The sequence below is a fragment of the Rhineura floridana genome, chromosome 12 (genome assembly GCF_030035675.1).
Source record: "Rhineura floridana isolate rRhiFlo1 chromosome 12, rRhiFlo1.hap2, whole genome shotgun sequence".
In the NCBI taxonomy this organism is placed as follows: domain Eukaryota; kingdom Metazoa; phylum Chordata; class Lepidosauria; order Squamata; family Rhineuridae; genus Rhineura; species Rhineura floridana.
Window position 1 is genome coordinate 26,992,589 of NC_084491.1, and position 17,996 is coordinate 27,010,584.

Here is a 17,996-nt window from a genome sequence, read left to right on the forward strand (position 1 = left end):
CTTTTTCTTCTCCCTTCTGTCTTTCCCAGCATTATTGTCTTTTCTAAGGAATCATGTCTTCTCATTATGGGATCAGCTGACCGAGTGCTAAATACTGCAGCACTCTCAAGGAACATGGTTCAGTTGGTGATGGAAGAACTCCAGAGAAACCAGGAAAGACCAAGGAGTAGCCTTGCTAGCCTTAGCTGGAAGGCACCAGGGAGGTCTTTCATCAGGGCTCCCACCAGCCATGCATTGGCGCTTTACCTCCTGTGCCACCAGGACTACATTCTGCCATGAGCCTTGCTGACTGATCTGGCTTACTTAGGGGAACCATCTCTGGTGCAGTACTTAGCACTAAGTCACATGACCAGTCCATCAACTGATTCCAAGGATCTTTCCCGCTTCACCAAACCTTATATAGTCCCAAGTTCCAACTTAAATCTCAGGAACTTGTCTCACTGGCCTCTGCCTGCGTCCTTTCCCCAAATAGCTGACTTTCAAACTCAACCTTCTTCCTCTCTTGGCCTTGCAGTTGCTTTTTATGGAGTCTGACCCTTGTCAGTCCTGGCCTTTCCTACTTGAGTCTGGCTCCACTGGACTGTCAGCTGGCTGTCATCTGGATGCTTAAAATTTGACCGCTTGAGGCCTGACTCCTGCCTGCCTTCCAATCCAAATGCTTGTGAGGGATGGAGGAAATCCCATGAAACTTGTCTGCATGGTGCTTGGGGAGAAAGAGCAAGCTGGATCTCCCACATTTCTGTCTATATGAAGCAGATTGGCTTGGACAGGTGTGGGGAACCTTTGGTCCACCAAATGTGGCTGAACTGCAACTCCCATTAGCCCCAGCAAGCATGGCCAATGGGCAGGGATGATGGGAGTGGTTGTTCAGCAACATTTAGAGGTTCCCCACACTTGGACCAGCGAGTCTGATGCTCAGTGAAGCAACAGTCTGCAATCTATATCTGGGGCTGTATCTCCGCTGCAATTCTACTGCAGCACAAAAATGGTAATAGGTGCAGAATTCACCTTGTAGACATTCACAGTTTTTCCTAGTCCTTTTGGGTGCAAATATATGCTTGAAAACATGTAGGCAATGCCTGCTGAAATCTAAGAAGGCACAGAAGTGGCTTGGTAGGATTTACAGAATGGAGAAGGTTTTTTCACTGCCCTGCACAGCTTCTCACCCCTCATTAACAAACCTAGAATAAATTGAACAACGTAATAAATACATCACACAGAACCAAACAATAAAAATAAACCCAGACAGATTTAGCTGAAGCGCTGCCAGTGGATTAAAAACTTGATCTAGGGTGGTTATTCTCAAAGCATCAGCTGGGCAATCCCTAGAGGTGGTAGGAAAAGATACCAGATGAGATATGATGACTATGCATGTGACAGGAACGGGAAGAGGACTACTATTCCTTCTGATCATTGCAACAGTGGAAGCTGTGCAAGTGGAGGCTTTACACGGCCACCCTGGGCTCCTGCTGGGGGGAAGGGCGGGATATCAATCAAATAATAAATAAATCAATAAATATTCATTGACGCTGCCTTAAAAATCTAAAACAGGGACAGATAATTTTTTGGAGGGGGTCAAGGGCCACATTCACCCTTGCTCAATCTTCCGGGGGCCGCATGTCAGCAGTGGCTGCGGCTGTCTCATAGTAGCGGCTGTGGCCATTTCATACTCTCGCTTGCTTACGCGCGTGCACCCCCCCCCAGAGAGAGAGAGGGGGGGAAACACATACACAGGTCCCCTCCTCATCTAATCCATGAAGATTAGCTGAGGAAGGGGATTATCACCATTCTTCGCTTACGAAATGATCGATCTGATGACCTGGGAAGGAGCAAATGGCATCCCCATCAGGGCACTGGGTTCCGCCTACCGCAGCGCTGTGTCTACTTTCATTATTATTATTTTGCCATCACCAAAAATTGTGGAGGGCCCCCCCCAGAAAAGGCTGCTTGAGGGACTAGCCACCCCTACTTTAGAGCATGCCTGCACAACTTGTGACCCACCAATCTGATCCTTGCAGACCACCAGCATGTTAAACAGCTTCCTGATTTGCTGCCTCTTTAAAATGGTTTTTGGATTGTGGGAATCCCTGCAGAGAGTGGTTATATCTCTATGCTGCAGGTTCACATGACGCCTTTCTCCCAGTAGTCATATGCACGAAGGAAAGGCTTGCATGAAAGGAGAGAAAGAAATGCTCCAATGCACGGTTGCCTTCCTCTCTCTCCCAAACGTCTGGTTTTATGATGATGTTTATTGCTCTATTGTTTGCTTTATATTCGGTTTGCTTTCATGCACACCGCTTAGAAATGCAAATAATTAAGCCATAGATGTTTTAAATAAATAACAATAAAAAAAACTTGACAGTGGCAGTGTGAAGAAGCCTTCAAGGACTGCAACCCTGACTAATGATGTTGAAGAAGCAAGAGACGGGCATCTCAGCCAAAACCAGCACATTTTAAATCCAGGAAAGGTCTGGGTCCCTGTGAGCTGCCAGATTTACAAGTCTAGGCATTTCCCTTACCTAGAACTGTTAACAAAACCGTCCCTGTTGATGCACGGCTTCCTGTCCTGTTTCTAACAACTGACCCTACACATCAGTAGTATTTAACACCACCCTCCATCTCATTTCCTCTCTCATCTCTGGTCCCAGCAGGAACTTGCAACTCCCACGCAGGAAACGACACCCAGCCTGCCACCTGCTCCCTCTGCTACTCGGCCCCGATAGGGCCAGCCTTGCCATATGGTCTGGAGGGATGCACTAAGATTCCCAAGCAACATATCTGACTTTTGCCAAGCGCAGCATGCCAACTTCCTATGGCAGCAGGCACCATCTCCTTGGACAATGGTTCCAAATGGACTGCGGCAAACAGCATCCTCCCCAGTGCAGAGCTGCATGCTGAACTAGTCAGCTGAACGGGTATATTGAACGAGAGCTTTAGACCAAACGAGCAGCAAGAGAAAGGGCCGTAACTCAGTAGTCGAGCACAAGCTTTGCACGCAGAAGGTCCCAGGTTCAATCCCCGGCACCTCCAGCTTGGGACGGGAAAGAGCCCTTGTCGAAACCCCGGAGAGTTGCCACCAGTCAATTTAAAGAATCCCGAGCTAGTTGGACCAAGAAGTCATAGAATCATCGAGTAGTAGAGTTGGAAGGGGCCTTCCCACTGGTGTGGTCTAAGGCAGCTCCTTGTGTTGCATTTGCGAACCCGAGAGAGCCAAGAGAGGAAACTAATCCCATACGAATGCCCAGGTCGGTAACATGTCGTAAAATGTTTTGTATTCCAAAAAGGTATTTATTGACCCGACGTGTTTCAGGTCTACAATGACCTTTTCTCAAGATGAGTCTTAAAAAATCTCTATCTCTTCTTCTTGCATTTGAAATTAGAAGCTGCCGCCCTAAGAATACAAAGGGATTTTGGAATTGAAGGGTGTTTTTTTTAAGCCTTCCCTTGAGAAAAGGTTGTTCAGGACCGAAATGTGTAGAGCTCAATAAACAGCTTTTTTGAATACAAAACATTCTACTGCACGTTACTCATCTTTGCATTCTTGACAAATGAGTTTCCTCTCTTGGTTTTCTTGTTTTTGATTCCTCCCTCCTGCATTTGTATGTCCATGCGCAAAGCCATCATCACATTGGTGTTACAACCAACACTTTGAAGTGTACCAGGAAACAGACAGATAGCCAATACTGGTATCATGTGATCAGTTCTGTGGGTCCATCTCAATAACAGAGCTGCTAGGTTTCGAATTGGTTGATGCTTCTGAGCACTTTTCAAAGGGTTGCCCAATGCTTTAGACACACAACACACAGAGTTAGTTTGTACCTCTGAATTCAGTCTGCTTGCTGGCCACAAGGGCTCAGATCACTGCACTGAAAACCAGAGATGGGTGTGAACCCTTTGGCTCAAGCTAGTTTGACTTAGGAAGGAGCAGAGTTATTTCCCCCCAAATCAAAAATGAGCTCAGGTAATTTCCAAATCAGTCCAACTTCTACCTGGGGGTAACCATTCAAAGCACTCCCTACACAAAGCAACAGAAAAGTTTCTCCATTGCTTTGCAAAAGGGACTGCTTTGAAGAGCTGGCCATAATAAACTGTTAGTGGGAACAAAAGTCCCCCTGGAGGATACTTTTGGGGCAAGAGGGTCTCCTTTGGGTGTTGGACGTTTGCCTCCCCAGCAGCAGTTTCCCTAGAAGCAGCCCTTCTCTGCAAGAATAAGCTGGAAAATCTTCTCTGGCTCAGATTTTAATCAGAACTGCAGAAGAATTTGAGGGCTTCCAATGTTCTCCTTTCCTTTGAGATAATCATTACCAAGTCCTCAGAGTTTGTTTCTGAGCTCAGTTAACTTTGATGGCATTTCTACTGAAAATCCAAAACATGATCCCCAGATTCAGTACTGTAAATTGGTTAACCAGTGGAAAATATGTAACAGGACTTGGAAGATTTTTTTTAAAAGGATCCAGACTTAGAAGCACCAGTTTCTCATGACAATCAGCACCAAACCTGGGGCTGGATAAGATGGATGAGCAGCATCTTCCCATAACAGGAGTTCTTAAAATGCACACTGCCTCAGTGGTCTATATCTTCACTGCCCCAGGAGCTCCTCTGAATTATTAAGAACCCCCTAACTCACCACTTCTTAGGCTGCCTCCTGTATTTACCGCTGTACAACTAATTATCCTGCCTCTGAGTCGCTCCCTAATCAGCCGCTGCTTGCCCAAATAATTCAGCACTTTATAACCATTACAGAGAAATGTCAGGGCTTTATTGCACAACTGCCTGTCAGAGGCTATTTATTGCATTGGGGAGATGTCCTCGGCTTGTAAAATGCACCTAAGCAGTGGCCACTGAAAGAGCAGCAGAAACAACAAATCATTTAGCTAGACTTTACAATCCTAGAGAGTTAGCCTCTCGCTTGGGACACCTGACAAGCTGTGCAATCCTGAGGCACTTTAGAAAGTGGTCCTTTGAAAGCAGGAAAGGAGGAAGAAGAAAAACCAGCTGCCTACTTTCTTATAACACCATAATAAGAGACCTGCTGATTCGGCCAAGGCCCATCTAGACCAACATACTGTTCTCACAATGGTCCACCAGAAGCCCACAAGCAGGACCTGGGTGCAACAGCACTCTCCCCACTTGCAATTCCCAGCAGCTGGTATTCAGAGGGATATTGCCTCCAACAATGGAGGTAGAATATAGTAATCATGGCTAGTAGCCACTGATAGCCTTATCCTCCATGATTTTACCTAATCCTCTTTTAAAACCATCCAAGTTGATGCCCCTCACTGCCTCTTGTGGGAATGAATTCTACAGTTTAGCTATATGCTGTATGAATGAACGAATCTTTATTTTTACCCCGCCCTTTTTCCAAAACTGGAACTCAGGGCGGCTTACAAATAAAAACTACACATAGGTAAAAAAACATACAAAAATATACAATTAAAATAGAATTATTCGCAACATTAAAACCATGAAACACACTTAAGATACTAAGACAATTTAAAACATTAAGAATAGGACCATAGAACAATACAACAGACCTTATGAGGCCCTATCTTAAACATCTTCTAGTCCAAAAGCCTGTCGGAATAAAAAAGTCTTTGCCTGCCGACGGAAGGATAGCAAGGAAGGGGCCATTCGTGCTTCCCTAGGAAGAGAGTTCCAGAACCTGGGGGCAGCCACCAAGAAGGCCCTATCTCATGTCCCCACCAATCGCGCTTGCGAAGGTGTTGGGACTGAGAGAAGGGCCTCTCCTGAGGATCTCAATGGTCTGACAAATACGGTCTGACAAATAGCCTGGAACTAGGCTGTATAGACCTTTATAGGTCAAAACCAGCACTCTGAATTGTGACCGGAAACAAACTGGCAGCCAGTGGAGCTGTTGTAACAAGGGGGTAGTATGGTCCCTGTAACCAGCCCCAGTTAGCACTCTGGCTGCAGCTCTTTGTACCAGTTTAAGTTTCCGAACAGTCTTCAAAGGCAGCCCCACGTAGAGCGCGTTACAGTAATCTAAACGGGATGTAACTAAGGCATGCATCACTGTAGTCAAATCAGGCATCAGTCTACATAGAGGCAACTGCCAAAAGAACCCATGATGAATTGGAGACACAAACAGCATATTTACATGAGGCTGTGTTTCCTAAATGTCCGATAGCCAAGGCCCAGGGCCCAGTCAAAGTGCTGCCCTAACTTTGCCTCCTTGTTCCCAGGCTATAAAATGTGTGTGTGTGTGTGGAATTTTTAAGGGGCTATGCCACATTTGGTCCACACATTGGGGGTCCTGGTGGCAGCAGTAATTACACTCTCCAGTGTGGCTGGGCACCATTTTTTTACATTGAGCTTTGCCCACAAGTCATGAGAGAGAAGGAAGCATCACCTTCGCTATTTAGCTTCAGATGCCATCACTTCTCCAAATCTCATTGGCTAAGTCAGTGTTCTTCAACTTTGGGCCCCCAGAGTTTTTTTTTTTGGGGGGGGGAGACTACAACTCCCACCATTCCCAGCCAGCTTAGCTAATGCTCAGTGATGATGGGAGTTGTAGTACAACAACATCTAGAGACCCAACACTGAAGAACTCTAGGCTACGTGGTGTCATTCCGAAACCAAGCCATGAATCTAAGCATGGTATCCTGCCTTCACTCTGGTGGCTTGTTGGTAAAATAAAAATTGGTGCCCAACAGCACCAGAAAGCATGATCACCATGTACAGGCAAATAATGTGAAGATAGGAAGAGGTTTTCATTAAATCTTCTGCACTGCCCCAAAGCACTGTTTCTGAGCCAAAACAGAATGCCCAAGCAATCCTCAGATTCCAATTTCAAAGCATTATTATAATAAAGATTAAGAGAAGAATGAGAAATCAGAAAAGTTGACTTAAAAAGAAAACAAAACATTAGACATTCTCAGTACAGCAAACTAGGCTATCTTACAGAGAGGTTCCAAAGCGTAAGCACACGTTGCACAGATCACCCATGAGTTCTGGGACAGCAAAAGCATGTTGACCTACATTCAGAGACAGAGATAAGAACATAAGAACATAAGAAGAGCCTGCTGGATCAGGCCAGTGGCCCATCTAGTCCAGCATCCTGTTCTCACAGTGGCCAACCAGGTGCCTGGGGGAAGCCCGCAAGCAGGACCCGAGTGCAAGAACACTCTCCCCTGTGTATTGGTTTCAGTGTTAGACTAGGACCAGAGAGACCCAGGTCCAAATTGCTGCTCAGCCACAAAGCTTACTTGGTGACTTTGGGCCACTCACTATCTCTTCGCTGTACCTACCTCACAAGACTGTTGTGAGGATAAAGGGGATACATGTAGACAGGCTTGAGTTGCATGGAGGGAGGGCAGGGTGAAAAACAAATAAACTTGTCACAACACAATTAGAAAAGAAAAACACAGTGTACATAAACACAATAAACAAAGAGAAAACACAACTACCGCAAAATACATGCAGCCCACAGCTTGATGCATCAAGGCCCGCAATTCTCACTGGTGTAGATTAGCTCACAAGTCCATCAGTAAGGAGAATACACTGGAAAAACAGCAATAACAGCTATGCTAAAAGGAGCTGTAGATCTCAGATGTTTTGAGCATATTAAGAAATATATCCTCTGCCCTGATGGACTTGAGGGGAGGTGTGTAGACGCTGGGGACAGGATCTGTTGGCTGGTGCCAGTTCAAAAGCATGCTGTCATTCTAACAGGCTGGCATAGATTTCAGTTCATTCTTTATTTGCTAGCGGCTGCTTTGATCGGTCTGTGGGTTTTTTTCACTTGGAAAAATATCAACATTAATATCAATGTTTTTAAAGGAAATATTGATATTTCCTTTAAAAACATTGATATTTTAAAAGGAAATATTGATATTTTAAATGGAAATTATCTTTCTTAAAATCGGTATTTTAGAGGCGGATTTTTTTAAATAAAAAAAAATCTGTTTTCAAAATTTCAAAAAAAGTCTGTTTTCAAAATTAGCCATGGAAATCCGCTACATTAAAACCCAATCCTCAACTATTGAGAATAAGTGAATTGACAGAAAATTTTGTAACAAATCCGAATTGGGTGTAATTCTAGCACAACACTAGCAGAAGCCTCAGACTTTTGTGTGGCTGGACAAAAGGTTGCTACCTCTGGTCTGTACAGCTTTTGCCTTTGACTTGATCACTACTGTCATGAGGCCCCCAAAAGGTCTCCTATGAGGAATGTGGCCCTCGGGACTTCCCAGGAGGATCCCTACGCCTGTGCAGCCTCTGAGACTAGCTCCGTCTTGGATGAAACTTATCCAGTTTAAATTCAGTCAGAAGGCTCTTTTCTGACTGGGAATAATTTCTTCCGGATAAGGAAGAAACGTGAGATTTCCCACACAGCTTTGCTTTGATTGTTGGAGTCTGGAATTCGTCAGAATTGTCTGTCTTCCAGCAGCTCAGCCAGAGCGAGGATTTTTATGCTAGCTCAGCTGGATAAGTGACCCGTTTTTTTTTTATACGGATTAACAGGCAAACATCCTCCTGTCTACATTCATCATTTTCTTATCTATACAGCTAAAGAGATTTGTCAAAGTAACAGCAATTGAGATAACCTAGGTGAGGTAAGACTTTCCTTTTTTTATTCACGGAACTAAGGGGGAAGAAAATATAAATAGCTTATCTTTTTTTATTGCAAAAAGCTGACATGGAAAATAGCATTTTAAAGATTACAACGGACGAGAGATTTCTGATTGGGAGAGATAAGAAATCTTTTTGATTTATAAGACTTTTGTGTAATATATGGCTGGGACTATTTTTCCTGATCTACTTTTTTTTTGACGAATCTGCTCATTCTCTCTGCTACTAGTTATTTGGACGCTGTGAACTAAAGCCGTTCTTACACTTCCGGGCAGATAAGAGATAAAGGCTGTCTAGCGTGTGACGTTAGTTGGTTGGAAAGATTAACTCCTTTGTAACTGGTTAAAGAAATAAGCTGCTCTTTGTTTGGGACATTGAAAATTGAAGGAGTTTTGTTCCTTTGGCTTTAAGAATGACAATTAAGCAGATCATGGATGTACAAGAAGGGACTTTATCTCTAGACATGTTTCAGAAAATAATGAATGGGATTAACTCAAAAAAACAAGAACTGAGAAATAATAGACAAGCGTGGAGAATTGAATTTCATGAAATGAGACAGGGGCTGAAAGAAACTCAGGATTCTATGAGAAAGGAGAATAAAGACAGATCTGGAAAACAAAAAAAGGATGAAAGAGAAATTAAAGGCAAGGTTCAAACTATGGAGATTGGCTTAATTATGGACATGAAAAAAGATTTGGATTTCCTGGCTGTGATGGATCCTGGAGACAAATATTACAGTTTGGAATTCAGCGCTGTCCCTGAAGGAATTGAAGAGATTGGAGATAAAGATATTATCGGTTCAAAAAAATTCCTGGACTGGAAGGATTTGATGGAACTTGAAATGGAGAAAGTTAACAGAATTAATCCCTGTTTTGTGTCAATGGAAAAACCTTCAAGAGATGTACTAGTGTATCATGTGGAAAAGAGGAACAGAGATGCGGCTTTGCAACAATACTTCAGTGATACGTTTGGATTTGATGGCAAGAAAATATCTGTGATGGAGGAAATTCCTATCAGACTTTTATTATATGACTATGACAGCAAGATTTTTGGGTGCGTAAAGATGGAAGATGGAAGATGGACCCAATATGGATAATGACAGAAGAGCGATTTAAAATTACTGGACTTAGTAGATTTGATGAGTTGGATTAATTGATATGTTTATTTAGTAAAAAAATTGATTGATATATATCTCAAGGATTGGAAACTTCTCTTTGACTTTTTGTGGAAGAGTAAAATGATAGGATGTTAATGAGATTTGAAACCAACTAAGATAACCGCTGGAGGAAGGTGATTTTATAATCTATTAAGAGATAGGTTTGTTATATATTATAGATTTATAGCTGAATTATAGCGATTTGAAATTACTGGATTTAGTAGATTTGATGAGTTGGATTAATTGGCATGTTTATTTAGGAAAAAAATTGATTGACATGTATCTCAAGGATTGGAAACTTCTCTTTGACTTTTTGTGGAAGATTAAAATGATATGATGTTAATGAGATTTGAAACCAACTAAGATAACCGCTGGAGGAAGGTGATTTTATAATCTATTAAGAGATAGGTTTGTTATATATTATAGATTTATAGCTGAACTATGACAAATCGGAAGTCAATATTCTTTCTTTTTTATATATATATATATATATTTCTTTTTGTATTGTATTAGTTATTGATTTGTGTTGTTTTCTTTTTGTATTGTTTTGGTTCTGAAAATTGGAATAAAAATTAATTGAAAAAAAAAAAGGAATGTGGCCCTTGGCCTGAAAAACATTCCCCACCCTCCTAGCAGGGCCTCATCCCACATTCCAGAATGAGCCAACTCCTCCCCCACTCATTCTGTTTACCATCTAGCCTGAAGAAGAGTTCTGTAGGACTCAAAAGTCTGCACACTCTTTTGTGACATTTTGGTTAGTCTAATAAAGGTATTGATTGCCCTACTGTGGATTATGGGGCATCTATTTTTTTCCAGGCAAGTCCCAACGCCCTGCCTCCACGATCAGAGGCGGTGTGTGGCATCTGGTTGGCCACTGTGAGAACAGGATGCTGGACTAGATGGACCACTGGCTTGATCCAGCAGAGCTCTTTTCTATATTCTTATGCCACCAACCTGGATGGCTTTAAAAGAGCATGCAAAGGGGACCAGGTAAACAGGCGTAAAGTGCAGCCCCAGAGTGTGTTTTGCTCCACCCCAACTTTGCTGTCAAGAGGGGTAAAAAAACACAAGCGCCCGGATCTTGACAGCTTTCTGAACCTGCCCCACCCATCAGTGCTTTAGCAGAAAAGGATGCTTACCAGGCATTAACAGCGTGTCAATAAGCCATTTAACTTCAAGCCGAGTAATACACCATAAATATTCATATCTAAGAGTAATATACTGAAATAATCTTGCCAGTAATGAGCAATAAAATACGGATATATTGCTTATTAAATATTTATGTCTGCAACCCAAGAGTGTTACAGAGACGGCCGGCTTTGGAAACAACCGGTGCAGGAAAGCAGTAAAAAAATTGAAAGGAGACCACAATATTGGCTAGCCAATCCCACGCTTGCTGCTGTAGTACCCAGTTCTTGGATGGCAACTCTGATGCTGAGGTGGTCTATGCCAGTGAAGGATGAGAGCATCCGTACATATACACATACGTATCTGCACCACCACATATGAGTCTGTGAAACAACAATTTGTGGGAGGGGAGGATTCCAGCATCCTGAAGATGGAGGTCTTGGTGCAATTAGAAGCAGTGGATCTGACTATAGAGAAGGGTCCAACTTATGGTCCCCCACCCACATCAGACCCTATGCCAACCCTGAGTGAGAATTGTACCAGGAATCAAATGCCCAGATGCAAAAGATGACAGGGCCCATGCACTTTTAATAGTTGTGCAGAAGAGCATGGCAAGCCATACCTGCTGCAGTGTCCTATTAAAGGTACAAACACCTTGTCTTCTTTTGCATCTGGCCACCCTAACCAGGAAGGTGTTTGGTGTGAACAAAACTTTATTTATTTATTTATTATTTGATTTATATCCCGCCCTTCCTCCCAGCAGAATTGAGTTCCAGTTCTTGTAAATTCTGCCCCTTTAAGAAATCTCAGAACCAAGTCTGACATCAGGAACTACAGCTGCAGAGAAAAGCTTAACTGAGATTTGGCTGCTGAATGTATGACGCTGCCTCATATTGAATCAGACCATTGGTCCATCTAGTCCAGTACTGTCTACTCTGATTGGCGGTTCCTCTCCAGGGCTTTGCTCATCATGTCGCATCTGATCCCTTTAACTGGAGATGTCAGCAATAGAACCATGGGCCCTCCTCGTGAAAAGTGTGTCCTCTGCCACTGGACTATGGTCATTCCCCTTGTCACCTGTTCAGGTAGCAGGGAATGGGAAAGGCCTTGGAGAACTGCTTTTACATCTATTCGCCTGATACCTGTTTATGTCCTCATGATCCAACATGCCCCAACATCGTGTAGGATATTTTTGTGCCCTGTCTTCTTAGAAATACACATGTCCAGGACCAAACTACTCATTTTCTTTCTTGCTCACCATTCTCCACTGGTTTTTCTCAAAACCATGTTTCCTTCTGTGTGACAGACAGCTCAAAAGCCCCGTTCTTACAGCAGAATTTTGATTTTAAGCAGAGATTATTCACATGCTTGAATTTCACATGGCCTGCTCTGGTTCCACAGTACTATAATTCCTTCTCTTCCTGCATATCTGTAAGCAAAACAAAAAGCAATTTATACGGATGGCTATAAGTCTTCAGCGATCTCTCCAGCGATGCAAACTGAGCCAGGAAAGGCTATCTGAAACTTCCAGCTGCTCGGGGAAGGGGTTATGAAATGGCCTTGATCCTTTCCCCTTACTACTCAGTTGTCAAATCCGGGTCTACTTTCCGACTGATGCAGTGTGTGATGCTGCATATAAGTAATCTTAGACTCTGGATTTAATGGATTTCTTATGGGGAGCCCCCCTTGGACAGTAATATGTTTTACTCCAAAATGTGATAAGCTAGCCCTGCTGGATTTTGGGACCCTCCAGTTCATTCAGCTGAGTGGAGCCCCCGGCGTCTGCCCTGAAGTCCTGTCCTGAGAGCACCACTGCCCATTGGCCACTCATAGATTAAGGGTGGGGCTTCCTGCTGTGATCTTGCTTCACACACACATTCAGATTGATCACAAGAACTGTGCTATGACCATCGCAGATTGAACACCACAAAGGGAACGTCCATATTTCAAATACCATACTTTCTCTGTGGAAAGGTTCACATGTTCAGCTCCAAGTCGCTGAATGATAAACCAACACATCTGTGCATTGCAATTCAGGGTTGGTAAGCACATGAAGGGAAAAAAGGGGGGTGGGAATCCTGGGGTAGTCAAGTTGACTGTACCATTGTAGAGTACGGGTAGTGGATGGTGATTTTAAATATTCTCTCTTTTTTTTAAAAAAAGAAAAATCCACCTCCCTGCAATATGTGCGGTACACATGCACTAATTTATTAGTGAAAAGGTTGATCCCTCCCTGTTCTCCACTGTTGCCTACCAGATTTTTTAAATACGTGGGAGAGCATTCAAAAATATCACCCCCCTCACCCCAACTGCAGCCTGAAGTGGTACGGTCCTCTCTGCCGCCTTGTTCTTTCTCATGAGTAGACCAGCATGGGAATATAGGAAGCTGCCTTATATCGAGTCCAAAATCCCATTCAAAAAGGTGATTTCAGGGGCATTTTACTGTGATGCTTCTCTATCGAAATCAAAGGAATGATGCCAGTATAAGTGGTCAGTGAGTCACACATACCTTTGCTCTCCCACTAGGTGTCTTTTGGAAAATGGAGTGAATTCTACTGAGTCAGGCCATTGTGCTATCTAGCACAGCATTATCTATACCACTATTCCTCAACCTTGGGTGCCCAGATGCAGTTGGACTACAACTCCCATCAACCCCAGCCAGCTTAGCCAATGGCCAAGGATGATGGGAATTGTAGTCCAACAATGCCTGGGGACCCAAGGTTGAAGAACAATGCTCTACACTGGCTGGAAATGGCGCTCTCCCGGATTTCAGACAGAGGTCTCACCCAGTCCTATCTGGAGATGTCAGAGGTTGCACCTGGGACCCTGCGCAAGCAAAGCAAATGCTCTACCATTGAGCTACGGCCCTTCCCTAAACCTCAGGCCTGTTGGAAGTGGGGCAAGAGCAACTCCTGTTTTGTTCTTTTGTCTATGTTCCAGAAGGGAGATAGAGTTAGGGTCCTCCAGATGGATAGGCTTGGTTACCTTTACCTGTGATGCTCTGATTGACTTCCTTCTGTTGCTAGACTGTTACGTCTTTAGGGAAGCTTACCTGCCCCTCCTCCTTCTGCCCTTTCCATTCCTTCCTTCTCCGACTGTCCGGGAGAGAGGAGACATCCTTTGTCTCTCCTCTCTCTCCGAGCATGGGGCTGACTCCCATACCTGGGCGTTACGCCTCCAACTTAGCTAGTTAGTTAGAACTAGGTTTGCCTTTCTATCTGCTATGTATTTCTATAAATAAAGTAGCTTTTCTTATTTTACTAAGTCTCCAGTCTCAGTGATCCTGATGCAGGGTAAAAGCCTGCTTACTTAGGTAAATGCACGCACACACTGGCGCACTCACATTTCAACATCCACTGTTACTCTGCTGCTGTTGTGCTCCTTTTAAACTAAATTAAACACACAAACAAACACAGCAACAAGGCCTGTGTTTTAAGAAGGAGGCTCTTAAAGCCTTGTGATAGGGAATGATCCCTTCTCAAAGGGTGAGTGTCACGCTGTTTACAAAGCCCATTGCCAGCTTCTGTTAGGCCCACCTGCATTCTCTATTTAAAACAGTCTCCTACCGCTATGAACCATCATGGTTTTCCCCAGGGAATCCTGGGAACTGGAGTTTGTTAGGGGTGCCAAGAGTTGTTAGGAGATCCCCTGTTCCCCTCACAGTTCTACAATTCCCAAAGTCCCCTGGGAAGATGGATTGCTTGTTATACCACTCTGGGAATTGTAGCTTTGTGAGGGGAATAAGGGTCTTCTAATAACCCTCAGCACCCTTAACAGACTACAGTTCCCGGGATTCCTGGGGGGAGGGTGAACCGTGATGTTCTAAAATGGCAGGATACTGCCTTAAATGTATAGTGTCGAGGGGTTACATGAACAGAGCACAATCCAGAAGGATGACTTCTTGAACAGTAGAAGATCTTTCCTAACAGTTATCTTTGGTGAAAGAGAGACAGAGAGAGAAAGTTCAATGGTTTACCTTGCACCAGTAAATTATCTGTTCCGTAATTAGATCTCTGCTGGAGATTTTTCTAAATATAGCAGACAGGCGCTGAGCATTGCCCTCCTGCTCTCCAAATATAATTAATAAGTATAGGAAGATGCAATTAGCTGGCAGTAACCCTGATAATCTAGAACAATGGCTGGCAAATCATTAATGAAGTGTTAAATTGGGTCTGTCTCCCTACAGCACAAGTCACCCGAAGGCTGTTTCGGTGATAGATTTTGTGCCTCTCCTGCCCCAGGCTGGGATGAGATTATTTAAGGAGACTGGTAAGGCTGGGGTAGAACCAGCCATGGGGAAGGCAGCTGAACGGCCCATCTGAGCTGCTGGGAGATTCCCATTCACAACAGTGGTAGGGTTGCCACGTTCAGGGCCTGAGACTGATCCTGTATCTTTAGGAGAAGAGAAAGTCAGCCAAGTGCAGGGGTTCTTGCAACCCTGTAATGGGAAAAACCACAAGGTGGAATTCTCCCTTCCCCCTGCACAACTTTTAAAGATACAGAAGACCTCTTGGAGGGTGGGCCTGGCAACCAAGAGGTCTTCTGTATCTTTAAAAGTTGTGCAGGGGGAAGGGAGAATTCCACCTTGTGGCTTTTCTCATTACAGGGTTGCAAGAACACCTGCACTTGGCTGACTTTCTCTTCTCCTAAAGATACAGGATCAGTCTCAGGCCCTGAGCCTGGCAACCCTAAACAGTGGTGTTGTTCACATGAGTCAACCAAGGGGAAAGCAAAGTCATTCTGGTCTCATTACTGCAGCAGGACATTCCCATTGCTCCAGAAATGTCAGCACTCTCTAGAAATCCCCCTAGGCTACCAACCTATATGCACTCTACTGGGAGGAAGTCCCATGAAGTACAGTGGGACTTACCTCTGAGTAGGCATGCCTAGGATGGTGCTGTCCACTGTACTGAATCAGGAAAGGGGAACCCAGACTGGTCCAGCAGGTTCTTTTTATGTTCCTACATTAGAGTTGGAAGGGATCGTAGTGGCCATCTAATCCAACCCCTGCTCAATGCCAGCGCTGCAATGAAAGATGCAACTACAGCATCCCTAAAAGTCCAGCCTTTGTTTAAACACCACCAGCAAGGCGGATGTGGGAGGCAATCTGCCTCTGAATATCAATGACTGGGAATCATGAGTGGGGAGAGTGCTATTGCATTCAAGTCCTCATTGCTGACTTCCCAGGGGCATATATCATTGGGAAAATCAGATGCTGGACTAGATGGGCCACTGGCCACTGGCTCTTAAGATCCTATCTTAGAGTTGGAAGGGATCTTAGAGATCATCTAATCCAAACGCTGCTCAATGTAGGATCTGCAAAGCAGGATGCAATTACAGCATCTCTGACAGAGGACCATCCAGCCTGTTCTTAAATGTTTCCAACCAAGGTGAACTCAGCACCTCCTGAGGCAGTCTGTTTCACTATTGAGCAGCTCTTACTGCTAAGAAAGTTTCTCCTGGTGTTTAGCTGAAATTGGCTTCCTTGCAATTTCCACCCATTCGCTCCATCCTACCCTCTGGAGATCCATCTTCTGTGTGACAGCCTTTCAGATAGTTGAAGACAGCTGTCATGCCTCTGCATAATTTTCTCTTCTCCAGGCTAAATATACCCAGCTCTTTCAACTGTTCCTCCAAGGATTTGGTCTGCCAGGCAGTTCACCATACTGCTGTTATTGCCCTGCAACAGGAGTCTACAGAGTCTGACTGGCCTTTGTAGCTAGCCTTTGTAGCTAGCCAACAGTTTTGCCTGCAGGGAAAGGGAAGAGCTTTGCCTCTGATACTGTGCCAAGCTTTGGAGGTACTTGGATGAAGCAAAAAGTCTCTTGCTTCAGAAAGGAGGGATGGGAGAGAAATTTGTTTGCACTTTCCAAACCAGTATATGAGCCAAAAGGCAAACAAAATAAGTGTATATTAGGGAATCGCTGGCAAAATGTATTGGGCAAAATGCGTACAGATTTTTGTGCAGACTTTTTTTAAAAAATGCGAACTTATGCCAAAATGGGGTGAATTGAATTTGTTGTTGTTAAGTGCCTTCAGGTCGATCACGACTTATGGTGACCCTATGAATCAGTGACCTCCAAGAGTATCTGTCGTGAACCACCCTGTTCAGATCTTGTAAGTTCAGGTCTGTGACTTCCTTTATGGAATCAATCCATCTCTTGTTTGGTCTTCCTCTTTTGCTACTCCCTTCTGTTTTCCCCAGCATTATTATCTTTTCTAGTGAATCATGTCTTCTCATTATGTGTCCAAAGTATGATAACCTCAGTTTCATCATTTTAGCTTCTAGTGACAGTTCTGGTTTAATTTGTTCTAACACCCAATTATTTGTCTTTTTCTCAGTCCATGATATGCACAAAGCTCTCCTCCAACACCACATTTTGAATGAGTTGATTTTTCTCTTATCCACTTTTTTCACTGTCCAACTTTTACATCCATGCATAGAGATCGGAAATACCATGGTCAGAATGATCCTGACTTTAGTGTTCAGTGATACAGCTTTGCATTTGAGGACCTTTTCTAGTTGTCTGATAGCTGCCCTCTCCGGTCCTAGCCTTCTTCTGATTTCTTGACTATTGTCTCCATTTTGGTTAATAACTATGCCGAGGTATTGATAATCCTTGACAAGTTCAATGTCCTTGTTGCCAACTTTAAAGTTACATAAATCCTCTGTTGTCATTACTTTAGTCTTCTTGACGTTCAGCTGTAGTCCTGCTTTTGTGTTTTCCTCTTTAACTTAAGTTTTGAAAAATAAAAAACTGAGAGAGACCCAAACTGGCAGATTAATCTATTCCTAATCAGAAACCCAGCAGAATGTTATTCTGAATTCCGACCCTTCAATTGTGCTGAGCTTCTGAGCCTGCTTTAAAGGCTTTGCTGTGCTTCTGAGTGCTTCTGAAGCCTATCGCAAGGTCAGAGATGAGTATGCTGTACCTCCATCTCTCAATCTGTGCTAAGGTAGACACATGTCAGACTGAAAACTGAAGCTCTCCATTCATGGATCTCTGACCTGCACACATGTTTGCCCTTCTCTGTGCTCAGGAGAATCCCTTACAAACAATATACAAACAAATATTCAATTGCACAGTTTTGCAGTGTGACTCAATTCAGTATTTCTTGC

The 17,996-nt window shown here is 43.7% G+C and overlaps 1 protein-coding gene across 9 annotated transcripts in view; it reads right to left on the bottom strand.

The window, feature by feature from the left end:
- Positions 1-17,996, bottom strand: part of ROBO3 (roundabout guidance receptor 3) — a 364,199-nt gene that overhangs the window by 89,614 nt on the left and 256,589 nt on the right. The window lies entirely within an intron of this gene.